Here is a 12,347-nt window from a genome sequence, read left to right as displayed (position 1 = left end):
CCTCACTCCTGTTGTTGTTTTGATTTTGTTTATTTTTGTCATTGTTTTCTTTATTATTGTTTTACTTAATGATATGAAGGTTGATTTTTTGATGTGTTTTTAACAAAACATTTACATCTTTACATTTTTTATTGAAATAGATGTTTGTACTTGTGTAATTACTTGCGTCTCTATGCCTTTTTGAGGAAAACGAACCTATTTGCTTTTATCTAATTAAGTTATTTTCCTGGGTAACTCCCTGGGTGGCATATTCGGTCATTTTTATTCAAAGATTAACTCCCATCCCCATCCCCTCACCACACAAGCTTGTGGCATCATATTCAAAAAGATTGAGGCTGTAATTGCTGCCAAAGGTGCATCAACAAAGTATTCAGTAAAGGCTGTGAATACTTGTGTACATGTGATTTTTCAAGATTTTTAAAATTTATTTTTAATAGATTTGCTATAATTTAAAAAAAAATCACACCGTCATTATAAGGTATTGTGTATAGAATTTTGAGGAAATAAATGAATTTAATCCGTTTTGGAATAAGGCTGTAACATAAAAAAAATTTAGAAAAAGTGAAGCGCTTTGAATACTTTCCAGATGCACTGTATGTCTAATTTTTGGGGTTTTAGCAGGCCAGAGAAATATTGTTATTAATGTATTATTGTTATCAATGAAAATGCATTAAGTAATTTTTGTGATAGTATCATTGGGGTCTCTGGGCAGTGAAGTCAATCCAAAAAGAACATGAAGGTTAATGAAAGTAAGGGCTGGTCAGAATACATTTACAAATAACTACCAGATTGTGTTTTGACTCACAAATCATCTAGGGTGTTAAAAAGCGTTGCTTTAGGTTTAGAGAAATACCCACAAACATCGTCTACTTTCTTTGCTGTAGGAGTTTTTCCTCTTAAACGGCAGATAAAAAATGTTCTTAGTGACTCAACAACTGAGTAAGCATTCCTGCAGCTGAAGGAGGTGTTTTGCTGTAACCAGGGATAACTTCTGTCCTCCTTACAGACTATGGAAAGGAAATTCTGAGACACCATTGACTAAATGCACATCTGGGTTGTCATGGTGGTCAAGTATTGACAGTACATCTGTCTTTTAGCTGTGTGAGATTCATTCATCCTTTTTCCTTCTGCTTAGTGCCTTTATTTATCAGGGGTCGCCATATGTTTTAATCAGTGGATGCCCTTCCAGCTGCAACCCAGTACAGGGAAACACCCATACACACTCACACACACTCATACACTACGACCAATTTAGCTTATCCAATTCACCTATGGCGCATGTCTTTGGACTGTGAGGGAAGCCGGAGCACCCGAAGGAAACCCGCACCAGACCATGAACATGCAAACTCTATACAGAAATGGCAACTGGTCCAGCCAGGACTCAAACCAGTGACCTTCTTGCTGTGAGGTGACCAGCTGTGTGAGATCTCTTATAATATTACCCATTACCCTCCAACATCTTGCTAGGTCTCAACACAGCAAAAATCATACTTACATTTGTGTGCATGAATGAGCACTGAGTCCATTTTTGCTAAAAGCTCTCTTGGTAATGTTGAGAGCGAAGACAGGGACGAGCTTTATTACTACAGATGATGTCAGCATGCTGCACATTCATTGGTTGACTGGGAGTGGAAAATTATGACAGTATACTTAATGTTTTTCTAGTTATTTTGCAAGATACTAGTATTCAGCTTAAAGTATTATTTAAAAGCTAAATTATGTTAGCTATGCATGTTAGACTAATTAGGCAAGGCATTTGCCCTATTATTTAGGCAAAGCTTCCTTTGCCAGTTGAATAACAGTATGTTGTTCTGTAGCCAATCAAAAAAAAAAAAAAAAAAAAAACATTTAATGGGGTTAATACAATTGACCTTACAAATAAAAAAAAAACTGTTTTAAAAACTGCATTTAAAATGTATAAGACTTCTTCCTGGAAAAAAATAATATTATAGGAAATATCGTGAAAATTTTCTTGCTCTGATAAACATCACTTGCGAAATATTTGTGAAAAAAAAAAAAAAGAATACACGGAAGCATTATAAAATATGTCTGCAAATACAGATATATTTAGTTGTCTATTAGGCCCCGTTTACACTGCCAGTTAAATGTAACCCACCTCAAATGTGACAGATCTGTTCTATGACTGTGTAAACACTTAAAAATTGCATGCATCCGAATATTCAGAGATCGGTTTCAGGCCTCCTTCAAATGTGGAAATAAATCAGAAATAAATCAGATGTTTTAATGCGGCTATCATGTAAACAGATTGGATTACTTGAGGTATTCTGTTTTGTATGTCATTAAACTTGGGACAATGTGGTACTTCTCTGTGGTGTAATGACGTAGAGTGGAGAGCATGTGGAGACACGGACGCGGAAAACAACAATAACAGAAACATAGATGAGAAAAGTGGTCATGCCTGGAATTTACATGCCTTCTTGACCTGTGGGAAGATGAGTCAGTTCAAGATAAACCCACAAATTCCTTTGAACGGTGGAGGTTGGGCGACAATTTCTTCCATCATAGCTAGTGTGACGCAGATCCTAGAACCCGCCTTTACGCATGCTCGATGTCGTAAATTGAATGGCAAGTGATAACACATGAATCGGATATGGGTCACAATTAAAAGAATGTGTAAACAGACAGGCAAAAAAATCTGATATATCAAATTAGATATAGGCAACAAATTGGAATTGGGCATCAAGACCTGACAGTGTAAACATGACCTTTGATTTCTTTTAAACAAAGAAAATACTTGGTGAGTAGTGTCATACATTAATACCGGATCAACAAAACTGCATTTTAAAACCAGGTGTAACCAGGGCCTGTGCATTTAGCCTCGCATTTTCAGTAGCTTGACAGTAGCTCAGCTACTCATGATACGATGTAGCTTTTCCATTAGCTAGCTCCAGCAAATAGTGGCGTCGCTTGACAACAGCTACAGTACATGTAGTGAATCTGCAATGGTCATGAATGGTAATGAATATGTACAGTATATGGCAATGATTATGTTTAGTCTTGGTGGAAAAGATCTGCAACACTGCTGCTGCTTTGATTATTGTGGCAAAGCAAGCACCAAGACTTGTCTGCCAGTATATTTATTTACAGACATGCCTTCTGAGAATATAAAATGCTGCTGCTGCAAACATTATATTTATGTAACCCCCATAGCAGATCTAAACACAGGTGGAGCAGGGATGGAGGAAGGTCTCTAAAATGCACTGCAACATAACAGAACAGAATGACTTTGAGCATTTAACATCCTGAGGATTAAGCTTATTGGTTACCAAGGCAACAGCTACCAATCTTCTGTTCCATGTTACTGACAGAGAAGAAGATTTGGTGACCTATCGCACACATGATGGAGTTGGAAAAAGTATTGAAAAAATTATACACACTACAATGTATTACAGTCATTTACTGTATAAGTAAATTCCGCATTTATTGGTTTTACATTCGTTTACTTTGTTAGTTATTTTGTAAATAATATTTTTCAGTTAACGACAGTTGAAATTCAACCCATAAAGTATTATCACAGGTGACAATTATTCTGAAGTAAGAACATTGTACAAGAGCTTAAATTATTATTATTATTAATATTATTATTATTATTATTTTACCAAATAGATAAAATATGTAATGTTTTCTTTTGAAAACGTCAGTGTGCTTCATCTAAAATAATTGTTTTATTGGAATGCTACATTTGTTGTTGTTTTGTTTGAGGCACCATAATGGACTAAAGTCAAGCGAATGCAAAGAGACCCAGTCCGAGTCCACACGAGAAAGGACGGGTGTTGAAATATAACACAGAAAAATCTATTTAAATATTTTCCAATTGGCTAGATATCAACATTCATGCAAACATCTTTACCCAAGCCTCTCTACTTGATGGTTAGTCTCACGCATCCATCATGTTTACTGTATAGTTCATTTACACTTTTCACCCACGTTAGTGGTTAATCAAATTATAATTTTGTAGCAAATAAAATTCACGTCCAGCGCATTGTAAATAGTAGGCAATCCAGGAACCTTTGACGTACTCTTTTCAAAATACTATGCATTTTGAACATACTAATTCTATTCGAATACTATTTAGGATAGATAGTTTGCAAATTTGGACATAGCATCAGTCTCTCTCGCTTACACTCGGTCTCTCTCTCTGAATTTTTTTCCACTCTGGCACCATATAGTTTTGTACTTTATCCCTTGACAATCTGAGGAATTTGAAAAACTGTATTAAAAGACAACAACATTAAGCTTTGACAACAACTGAATTCCACTGTTTTTAGCATTTTACAATTGTAAACACTTTATTTAAAAATACACATTTATTCATGTTTTTGTAATATACACCTTAGAACGGAAACCATTGTTGCACGATGGACAGTTTATTCAAATAAACAAACGCCCCTCTAACCGACTAAACTTCCTCTGGCAAGTGATTTGATGAATCCGTGGCTTCCTTTGCCCATCGCTTCTGGCAGATGATAGATGATTTCAGACGATAACTATGTGGTGATTAGCATTAGCTTGTATATTTAGAGAAAAAGTGTCCTAGTATTGCACAAAACATGCCTCTTTCTCACTCCAAAAAGAGACAATCGGCTTTAATGGAAGCAGACACGGCAGATAAATGTGATTTTGTAGATTTAGTTGGGGGTTGCAGCAGTTTAGGGAAGTCTGAGTAAAACTGAAAGGGTTTGCAGCTGCACCTCGCCCCGTCCTCTGGGAGAATGATGTCATACACTGCAGCAGTGATGTAGAGATTAAGATGGGGCTTACAAACTCTTATAAGTTCCTTTAAGGCACATCAGTTTTTTTGATGGCTTTTTTATAGCTTGTTTGTATGTTAGCGGTAATTCTTATATTACAGCCTCTGTCTACTTGAGTCAGGACAGGTGTTCAATTAAAAGACTAGAAAGGTACAGATAAACAGGGGTTAAAAATCCAATCATTAATACAGGAACTTTTTGGAGTTCATCATTTTACAGTCTGTCAAAATAGAATGACCTTCTTAAAGTAAAACAGGCTTACGATTTTAACATTGTTAACGTTACATTTAGCAAGGATACACTCAAGTGACTGAAAGCGACACTCAGGATATTGAGTATGTTACTACTAAATATTTCTAATAATAAAGAAAAAAAAAAAAAAAATATATATATATATATATATATATATATATATATATATATATATATATATATACACACACACACAGCAAAATCCTCAGAGTAAAATTTACTCAGTTCAGAGAACATTTGGTCCCTCTCTAAATTAAGCAAAATTAACTCAGCAGCAGAGTTAAAGTTAATGAGACAATGGTGGGGCTAATTAAGTGATGATTGAGCACTGATGATGAAAACCTAGGCAAAAACAGAAGAGAAGCAGCAGCAGCTTCGCTCATTGCTTACCTGATTGACTTCATTTCAGTCAGATGTTCACAAAAGTCCATGTGAGATTTATTCAGAATTAACTGTTTTTATTCTTTACATTTTACACAAAAAACACACATTTTTTCCCCCTGATGTCACCATCATGGAGAAAAGTGGTTGATTTACTTGGACATGATTTCTATTGTTAACTGTTCTTTACTTACTTTGACAAGTATAAAGATAGCAAATGTGATCAAGTTGATTGATCCTGTATTGATTATTACTCTCGACAAGAGTAAGTGTATAAGAGATTATGTTTGACTTTGCAAATTATATTTAAATGATGGTTTATCGAATAAGAAACAATTCAGTGTTTCAAAATTCGAACTTACTTGTTCAATCTGTTTTATGAGCTGATAAAAATATTGGTGAGCTCCATTTTCCTAATACAGTGCTACTTTTGTGATATAACATTATTTAAACCTAATAGGTCAAAACCAATTCTACTGATTTGACCAGTGACTAAACCACCCCAGTTTATAATAATATTCAATTATCCAGAAAATTGCTTTCTTTATACAATATTTGGCATATTACACTATTTGGTAAACAAGGAGAAACAATCGTTAGAAATCGAGTCAGAGTCCAAGTAAACCAACTACTGTTCTTCTCAATGGTGACAACTTAAACACAAAAAAGTTTTTTTTTTTTTTTTTTTTTTTTTTTTATTGTTGTAAAAAATGACTTTGTTAATTCTTAATAATACCACTATATGAAATTTTGTAAAGTGTGGCAGAAATAAGGCCAAACTGGTTGTTAATAAGTAAAGCTGCTGTTTGTGGGGTTGCTTGATGCTCTGCTGAGATTTTTAAAGATTTGATGTGTTTTATTTAGTTTATTTTATGTACGGCTGTGACTGAAGGTAGATGCAGTTTTGTGTTTTTCTTCACTGTTTCTGCTTATTAACAGCAGGTGTTCATCAGTCCTCAATCATCACTTAATAAACCCCATCATTGTCTCATTAACTTTAACTCTGCTGCTGAGTAAATTTTGCTGAATTTAGAGAGGGAATTTTACTCTGATGATTTTACTATATATATATATATATATATATATATATATATATATATATATATATATATATATATATATATATATATATATATATGTGTGTGTGTGTGTGTGTGTGTATTTTATTTATTTATTTTTATTTATAATTTTTTATATTGGTCTAATCATTTAAAACATTGCTATACAGCAAGCTGTTTTAGCAAATCAGCATTTTATAATGATGATTAATAATACTCTTTTACTAAAAAACTATACTGTTTTTCATTATTTTACTCAATTTTTAATAAAATAAATGCGCTCTAGGTGAACTGGGTAGGCTAAATTGTCTGTAATGCGTAAAACTGGACCATATCTGGGCCAAGTTTCAGCCAAGTTAATTCTCGAAGCTACCTTATTTGTAGAATTTTTTTCTTCACTCAAAAATAATTCTAATTTAATCTAAAAGTTGGTCAGACATCTGGCCCATGTCTTGTGTGCCACTTTAAAGACGGTGCAACCCTGCCAAACCTGGGCCTATATCCTGTATGCCAGTATCGGATTAATGCCTGCTGTGCCAGCTTTAAGCAAAAATCTGGCACAAAAAAAAATTTTAAATAAAAAAAAATTTTTAAAATTCTTTGCTACCTCGGTTACTGGTGCTACAGTATATAGCAATTAAATTTTTTCCTCTATGATTAGGAGCCAAATAACCACTTTTAGTGCTATTTGGCACCATTTTTTCTACCACAACTACCACAAAGAATCACTGAAGGACCAGTAGTCTCAGCGCTGCATATGCACAAAAACTTTGAGTACGCCAGGTTTCCTGCTCATGTTTGGATTTACTAAATATGAAATTAATGTGAGAATGTGCATTGGTCTGGGTCAACTTTATGTCTGGCAAATGTGTATTTCTTGTGTGTGTTTGTTTTATTTCCATTGGCGACTGCAAGAGGCAATTATGTTAAATTGCACACTACAAAGTATCGCACCAACACATGTGAAAAAAACATTGCTATTAATTTATAATTGATAAAATAGTTTAATTGACATTTTTTTTTTACTAATTATGTGATTTAGAACATATAAAAGCAATTGCAAATCTATAAAACCTTTAGTCTATGGCAAGGCAGTGTTGGCTTTATTTGAGGACATTGTCAATAGTCGAATCTGAAGGGAACACACAGTGATTTTCTGGCCCACGATGATGACTGGCTTATTAGCCATTTCAGATTTCCAAGAGATAGATACAATGATGCCCATTCTCGCACTTGGTCAGTAGTAGAGCAGTTGATTGGGCAACTCTCCACAAAGGGTGTTAGAGTTCAGCATACCCTGTTGTCCCGGATATTCGGTCCACACTTTGATGGTGCACCGCTGTTCTCCTCTTATCCTATACCTTTACTTCGGACCATTTCTTTTTAAATTCGTCCACAGTGCGATGTTCAGACCCCACTGCATTAACCGTGTCAGCTAAACTCTCCCACTCTATTTTTTTTCTTTTGTTATTAATTCCAAAGGACAAATAAAACAGTTTTTCTCCAGTCTACCTCCGATAGGAGCACCTCCAATTCACAGTCTGTGTATTTTCTCTTCTTGCTAGCTTTTGCCATTGCTTTTTCGTTTAGTTTTGCCAAAGTGGAGTCATTACCATATTTATACGGGGTAGGAGGCAGGGAGAGGTTTTGCGCTTGTGCATGTAGCACTCAGTTTCACGTTAATTCAGATGTACAAAGAGAATATGTGAGAAATTCCGCGTACGCAGTGTTTTATACATCTGATTTTTGTACTGCATACGCACATTTACAGCTTTGCTCGTACACAGTGTTTCAGTATTAATTTAATGAATTAATTCAAGTCTTTGCACATGAGGCAGCCAGTTGTTTTGTGGGTATAAATTAGGACCAAGTTAACCAATAGGATGCAAGCGACATTAATTGCCTAAACGCAGGCCATATGAAATGGCACCACACCCCATTTTCAAAAAGTCATGTAAGTAGTTTACTTGTTTATGAACATGGATATAGGAACATGTCTTTCTTCAATGAAGTCACATTTTAGCCAGTGTACATTGCTTGAGAGTACCTACTTGAGGTGCCAATGCATCAAAGAAAGATGGCCTGGAAAAAATTAATTCTCAGAGGATAGCAATGGAGATTGATTCTTTCCTGCAGGCACAGGACATCAACATGACGTCATATTAATGTTGTACCCCAACGTCATGGATTTTGTTTGGAAATGAAAACCGGGTTGACGTCAGAACCCAACGTCAAGCTGACGTCAATGTTCAATGTCCAACCTAAAATCAACCAAAAATCAATGTCTTCTCATGTTACACCTTGGCGTTGTGTAGACGCCACCACTATGACATCTATCAGATGTTGGATTTTGGTCACTTTCCAACACAACCTAAAATTAACCAATATCAACGTAATTTGACGTTGTTATCTGACGACAAAAAAAAAACGCTGTCCTTAGACGCTGGCTAGATATTAAATTTTGGTCCCCTGACGTTATGAACTAAATCTAACCTAATATTAATGTCTTATGATGTTGTGTGCCTGCTAGGTGATAGCTGAAGTCCTATTCATTTATTTTTTTGTCCGCGTAGTCCCTTTATTTAATCCGGGGTCGCACAGCGGAATGAACCGCCAACTTATCCAGCACGTTTTTCTTACGCAGCGGATGCCCTTCCAGCCGCAACCCGCACACACATACACTACGGACAATTTAGCCTATTCACCTGTAGCGCATGTCTTTGGACTGTGGGAGAAACCGGAGCACCCGGAAGAAGCGAACGCAGGGAGAACATGCAAACTCCACACAGAAATTGTTATATTGTTTTCATTTATTTGGCCCCCCCAACCCATCCTTAATCTACATTGTTTGATTTATTTATGTTGTGAGATCTTATAAATAATACTTTATTGCTGTTTGACTCCTTTTCACTATTATAAATAAATTCACTTATTTTTGCAGTATTTTGGTTGTCGTTTTGATATTTTTCCCACCAACTTACCACAAAATGTTATCACCTTAAATGTTACCTTTTAAACCTTAGAACAAAAACTTAAAAGTCGTAACACCAACTGAGCCGAGGTTCAAACCAGCGACCCAACAACCTTCTTGCTTTGAGGCAACAGCACTACCTACTGTGCCACTGTATTGCCCTTAACTGAAATCCTATAACTACTAAAAGGGCTTTTACACTGGAGGAGCTTTTCCCTAGATCCTTGAACTATAAGAAGTCCCCAATTTTGAAATCTTCAAAGCACATGAAATAAAAATAATTTTAGTTCTTATAATTCCATTTGGAGTATATAAATTAGGCTCTTGCTTCAAAGCAGAGTCTAATCCAAGAAAGTGTTACAAGACATCCACATTCAGAAAGCTAATGTTAATGGCAATGACTTTTGCTGTGGCCATTGTGTTTCTTTCTTTAATGTTTTGTACAAGTTTTCATTGGTGATTTCGTCCTTATTTTCAGTCATATCTCAGTTTTCAGGGAACCAGGCCTGGTGGCTAGTTCCTACAGTATAAAGGGTTCCTGACTGCCTGGGTCGAAAGCCCTTTATACTATTGAGTTCCTGTAACTATACTTGGTGTGAAAGCCCCATATGCATTATCTCTCCTGGATCTAGTCATGGCTAGTTAAATCTTTTCTAAAAGGAATAGTGCACTTAAAAATAAATTCTCACTCTTGAATTTTCCAAACCAGTTTGAGTTTTTTTAACCTAAAAGAAGACGTTTTGAGGAATGTTGCAAACAGACCATTGACTTCCATAGTAGTTGTTTTCCTATGGCTGCCAATTGTTAATGGTTTCCAAAAAATATTTTAAATATATTTTTTTGTGTTCATCTGGACAAAAATAAAATCTTAAACTGTTATTTTTTTCTATCTTTGTGTGTGATATTCCTTTAACACATTAGTCAACTGTCAACATTTTTACAGACTATTGTTGTGCAGAAAAAAAGCCCCAAAACACTGGCTTTGAGTCATTCACTGAGTCATAGCAAATGCATCCAGATGAGCTCACACATCCAGACCTTTGTTTGAGGAGTCAAACCTCCAGGGTACACTCTTGCTGCATTCACCTCCATGATGCAGAACCTTCAGTCTCTCTACATTCTCTCAATATTCTCTTCTTTCAAAAAAAAAAAATAAATAATCATAATAAATTAAATTCCCTAACAAAAACACGTGCCACTTGCCCATACCTGTGGTTTCAGATACAAAGAATACAAAACACAGGAAAACCAACCTCAACATATGCCTCATAAATACCTCACAAATAAGTCTGATTCATATAGACCATGTACCTCATTGATGAGAATGCATAGAGAAACCACAAGGAAAAACATCTTAAGAGAGTTGTACAGATTAAAAACAGAAAGCTGGATTAACCCAGATGTTTAAACGGGAGTGAAATGTCGTTAAAACTTTGCGGACAGAAGACTTTATAAGCTCATTAAGAGAGAGATATCTTGCATATCAGCTCATAAGCATAGATTACAGTCAACCTGGGGGGAGGTTGAAGTAATGTGGAAAGTGAATAAAACATGAGTCAATGCTAACATCTGGCCTGGGAATCACTGAATCATCTGCTCAGAGGTAGTCTGTCTCATTTCATCAGGTGAAGAATTTAGCTACATGGTGGTATGATTATTACAAATGCAGGAAAACCTAGAACGCAGTTTCTGAGAGTGTGATGATGTTTAAATGGGAGCTCTGTCAGCACAGAGACCTTCATTTACTCAGAGGAGTAGTTTTAAAATGAAAGGGTGCTGACATTGTTCCATCCTTTGTCATGAATGACCTGCAGGATACTTTTAAAAATAAGGCATGCAGAAAGAACTAGATGCATCAAGGTTCGGGGGAACAAGAAAGCAAAAAATATGAAATCTATTGTAGCTGAAACACTTTAAAACTGCTGAAAACCAAAAAACAAAATGTTTTATTAATAACATTGAAATAAAAAACACGTTTACAACATATGAAGAGTTCAGATGCAAAAGCGTCTAAGTGCTGTCTGAATTTTTCTTCTAAAATTACCATTTTTTTTTTTAGAATTGTGTGTTTATGACCTGTGTTTTTATCCTATTTCATTTTAAGATGATGAATATTTTATTTTCATTGCCTGTAAAGTGAAAGAACTGGACATAAACATAGGACTCTGAGTAAAATGCAAATTTTCAGATGGGATTTAGAGGCTCTAAACTCTGATATAATTGAAGGAAATTTTACTCAAAAACAAATTAATCAGTTTACTTAACTTCGAGTGGTTCCAAACCAATAGGAGTTTCTTTATTTTGTTGAACACAAAAAAAGGTATTTTGAAGAAAGCTGAAAACCTGTAACCATATACATCCATAGTTGAAAAAATACAATGGAAGTCAATGGTTATCAGTTTACAGCTTTCCTCAAAATATATTCTTTTGTATTTAACAGAAGAAAGAACGTTAAGCGGGTTTGGAATAAGTTATATATAACTTATTAACTTATTACTTAAGAATAAGTATAATATAACTACAGTAAACCTAATACTAACATTAAACCTAATATCAGCCTATTTGAGATTTCAGAAAAGGATAGTTCATTTTCAGAATATACTAATAAACACTATTGCAACACAATCTTTGTATAAATTTGTCATACAATGTCATACATATGTTTTGGTACAATCTGATGGGTTTTTTTGTGTGGGTGGGGAGGGGGGGGTTGGTCTTCAATCTAAAACTGTCATTTTGATATGAATGACAATGGAGGAGTTAACACAAATTAGTCACTAATTTTCCAGTGAATGAAAAAGCTTGGGCTAAATAAGATGAAAAGTACCATCACCAGCTTGCAATGGGTTTTATGCTATAAAGAAATATCTTAAGGTCTTGGGATTGTTTTAATATTGCGATATATTATTAACA

The 12,347-nt window shown here is 35.0% G+C and overlaps 1 long non-coding RNA gene across 1 annotated transcript in view; it reads left to right on the top strand.

Annotated features, from left to right (window-relative positions):
• Positions 1 to 12,347, top strand: part of LOC141376089 (uncharacterized) — a 1,000,182-nt gene that overhangs the window by 47,364 nt on the left and 940,471 nt on the right. The window lies entirely within an intron of this gene.

This window comes from Danio rerio, chromosome 9, assembly GCF_049306965.1.
Source record: "Danio rerio strain Tuebingen ecotype United States chromosome 9, GRCz12tu, whole genome shotgun sequence".
Taxonomy (NCBI): Eukaryota; Metazoa; Chordata; class Actinopteri; order Cypriniformes; family Danionidae; genus Danio; species Danio rerio.
Note: the sequence above shows the minus strand (reverse complement) of the source record. Positions and strands in the feature narration are given on the sequence as shown.